Here is a 4449-nt window from a genome sequence, read left to right on the forward strand (position 1 = left end):
CCCTGGCCCCCCTTTTAAAATCCAAACTCTCAGTGCAAGCGGCCACCGGAGAGACAAAGCGTGTATTTTGTGTGTTGTTTTGTGTATGTCCTGTCTCTGGGATACCAGTGATGCCTTCATTGCACCTACCAGCCCCGAAGCTCCGGGCAGGTAGAAAGGATGAAGCCTTCTTCCTTTTGCCCTGCTGCATTTTTCTGTGTGATTGTGTAAAGAAATGTCTAAATCTGCCGCCCTGTAAGATTTAAGAAAAAAAAAAGCAACCAAGACCTGCACTAGAAAGATTGATAGTCTCTTACTCCAGCCAAGATCCATCTAAGAGAAAAAGGGTCATTTCAATGATCAAAGTGAAGTAAGTTTCCAAGCTGCACTTTGAAATAGGACTAACACTTAACCCTTTCCTGGGTCATAGAAAGAGAACTGTGCAACATCATTGGGAATATAGATCCAGGTAATCAAATTCATTCTGGTTATTATTTGGCACCAAAAAAAAATTAGTTCTGTGTAACTACAAAAACTGAAATTTAAGGTCACCAGCTTGGTTATTCAATTGTTTTTATTTCAAAGTTCAAAATTAAGACCACGATTGTTACTGGTAAACAGTTGTATTATCTGTGTTGTATGAGAAGCAGTTTCTCTTAAAGCCTTGAAGCAGATCTGAAATTTTAAAGGAATGAACACCTGAGAAAAGTTTATTTGAGCAAAAGGTCAAAAAGAAAAATCCACTAAGATTCTCCTCCCTGTAGCCCTACCTCTGACAAGGCTAAGGGCTGTGGTGCCTTCTCACTGTGATCCAGCTCTGACCAGACTAGTGCCACAGTGACAAGTTACAACTGCTAAGATTCTCTTCCCTGTGGTCCCAGTTCTTCTTAGCTAGGGCTACAGAGCCTCCCCCTGTCATCCAGCTCTGACTGAGCTGAGGAGACAGTAAGAGGTTTGAACTATTAAGGTTTTTTTTCTCCCTGTTGTCCTGGCTATAACTAAACTAGAGCTGCAGTGAAGTTAATTTGAGTTAATCTCCTCCAAAAAGAAAAAGGGGGGAAGGTACAATAGCTACATCAGAGCTACATGGGCTTGTCATCTGCCTACCTGAAAGGTTAAATCCCTGGAATAGAATATTTTTTCTGAATGGCATGGGAACAGTTAGACAAGGGCAAAGAAACTTGTGAAACAAAGGTACAAACACAAGTTAATCACTATCCCATATTCTAAGCCTGGGATACATCTGAGCTACTAAAGTGTATGTTAGATCTGAGCTGTTTAGCCTAAAATTATAATCTTTCCACCTACATAGTTTAGTTAAAGGGTGCTTGGCCTAGCTCCCACTAGCAACAACCTTAGATCCCCAGGTACCCTGAAGTTTACCCCTCTCTACCACCCCATAATCAGGGCATAGAGGTTTATTTGGTAGAGCATAGGCTGATAATGTGCTTTAAGTGTGATGAATTTAGAAAAATGGAGGGTTTTCCCCTGAAATATAGAGTTCACTCTGTACCATGAAGCCCCAACTTCAGTACCATCTAAGAGGTCTCTCCCTTGTTGCAAATGATCCCCTTTGCTTGTTCCAGTGCCAAGGAATTAAAGAAGGTTGCTAAGGACTCCTGGGAAACAATGGAGAAGGGAGAAAACACCCCAGAATATAGAGCAAAAAAAGAAAAAAACCAGAGAGGTACAGCTAAGAGAAAGATGAAAGAGAGAAAATCAGAAAAGTGAGAAAAAGCTTGTCAGTGAGAAACAGTGTGTTCCAAACTCTGCACTGACTTGTTGAGTGACCTAGTATGGATCATTTAACCCTGAATCTCAATTCATCTGTAAATTGGGGAGATGAGAAAAAGAGAGGAGAAAATGAGGTCAGAAGTTAACTAGCCTCTTCACTTGGTAAGATCAATCATTCTTCTATGTAATTTGGAAATGCAATTAATGTCATCTTGCAATTTATACTATTGTTGTATTTCTACACTGTATACTGTAAAACCTGAGTGAGGAGAAAATTGTGTAAGACCAGTAGTGTTATTTTAAATATGTATATTTGCTATTTAGAAAAACTTGTAAAACTATTAACCAAGCTATTTTGGGCTACTGTTTTAATGCTAAAACCTATAATTGTTAATTGCTTACTGTATGTGGAAAGGAGGAAACTAATTGGATGAAGAAGTTGCAAAGGTCAAAAAGGATTTTTATAAATTGGCTTTTATGGTAAAAGGAATTCCTTACGTTTTAAGATCTGATACATCTTTATTATTTATTGCAGCCCCATGAGAATAGAAATAATTATAACTGGCTCTGAGCTGTGATTGGTGAGGCTTGTTGTTTAAGGTAAAAAGCACTTGGGACCATAACTAAATTTTATCTTGAGTCTGAATTTGGGTATAGTTGTCTGCATTAAATCAGTGTCTGAGAGGAAAATGCCACTAGCTACTCATAGGAATGTGTTCCTGTACTGTCAACAGGTGGAAGTCTATATTTGGTAAAGGCCGAAGGGATAATCTTAGCCTCTGTCTGGGATGGGATCCCTCCTGGATCAGTTTTCCCATGAGGCTCCTTTCAAAAGGAATGTTTACCACCTATTCCTGAGTCTAGCTGTGAGATGGAACAGATGCTGCATGATTGGCTATCTATGACTGTACCTGAATTTACACAGAGCCAAGGACGTTTTCTCCTGGCATATTTGGAATGTCACATGATCCTGCTTTTTCCCCTCTATAACAGGTTTCTATGCTCAGAGCAAGTAATCAGTAAAAGATATGAGCCTCTTTCATGTTAGTTTATTGGAAGATCAAATATTATTTTTCATCTAGAATTAGAACATATAGAAAGTTATGCAAACTGCTTAAGATCATTTAAAAGTTTTCAATTAACTTCCTTCATAAAGTTTTAGTGATCATTGAAACTGTTTTGAAGAAGGAAAATACCTTTAGAAGAAATTTTTAAAATCTCTAATGTGATTCTAAGAGACCCACTAAAACCTCCATTTGCAAGACATGTTTCTTGCTGAATTGATGTAACAAATTGTAAAGCAGAAAAGAACTTGCTGTTTTAATCTAAATTTGTAGTTATTCCATCATCTAAGCAAGTGTTAACATTTGTAACTGAATGCGTATGTGTAAAAATTCATTCCCCTTTTTGAAATTGTTTGGCACCCCACCTCCTTTTGTACTTTGGGTGGTGAATGCTGTTATGTATGACTGTTAATGATTTACTTCTCAAGTCCCTCCAAGCACTCTGAAACATCCAGGGCACAGTCCAAGCAGTGTACCAGACCACTCCGGTTGGAAGAAAAGCCTGGATGCTCCCCTCACACATCAAGGTGATGGCTCCTGCCAACCCATCAGACTGGTGACTTACAACTGAAGATTAAGAGACTGTCCTGACGCTCCTGTTCCTGGCATTCCTGCCTTTGGCCAGTTCCAACTCCTATGCTCCCACCTTGTACTCTTGGACTCTTACTAAGACAATTGATGGGACTCTGCTAGCAAATGATGTGCATAGCCAGCCCACCCTTTTTCTTTGATCACTGTGCACCAGATTCATGTTGTTTCCCTATACAGGCATGTATTCTGCAGGGACTAATGATGCTGCTTGTGGAGACGTGGGCAGAAAAGCAGCATTTGGTCAACTCAGTCATATGTCTGTCCTGAAGATGGGTCCCCCGAGTGTGGGGGGGACAGGGAAATATCACTGTGCGAATTGGGATTGTGTAACCATTGCTGATTGGGTCACCACATCTCATTTTATTGTAATACCCTTAAGTCATGTAACCCAGTTGTCATCAGGGTTTTGGATTGGACCAAACAGTATTGGGAAACTGGGACACCTTGGGGAATCAGGTTCTATGTTACAGGAAAGGACCCTGGGGCCTTGTTCATTATTCAACCCACTCTGGTGCCAAGGGATCTTACTCCCACTGGTCCCAACCCAGTCCTCAACCCACCTCCTGGTTGGCCTCCCTGTTTCACCCATCACCATCACCCTTGCAGACTTGGGCAGCACTTTGGTAGACCCCATGTTATGACCCCAGTCTCACACCTTTCCTCGGACCTGAGCTTAACTTCTGACTGCTTGTATGCAGGAACACCTTTTTGCTGGCAGCCCCCATTTTAGTCCTTATCCTAGTTGGCCTTGGTATGGCAGGATCGGCAGCAATGGGTACCACAGCCCTAGTGCGAGAAAACAGTCCCCTGGACTCAGTTGAGTCCGAGTTTCAACTATGAACAAGAAGAAGGGGGAGTGAAGTACCCATCAAAAATTATACACCAAAGCCCCCTAAACCTGCTAGAAGGGGACCCCTACCAGGGTCCCTGGAAACCACCTAATAGGCCATAATAGTGAGGGAACGTTTCACCCGTGTTGCTAGAAACATACCCCTGATACAAGTCTGTTCTTGTTAGCCCAGAAACAAGTCTCTTCTTGTTAGGTACCCAACACTTTACTAGAAATGGCACCCCACCCCAC

The sequence above is a fragment of the Petaurus breviceps genome, unplaced genomic scaffold (assembly GCF_028583685.1).
Source record: "Petaurus breviceps papuanus isolate PSGF00001 unplaced genomic scaffold, PetGlider_PUasm1.0 189, whole genome shotgun sequence".
NCBI lineage: Eukaryota > Metazoa > Chordata > Mammalia > Diprotodontia > Petauridae > Petaurus > Petaurus breviceps.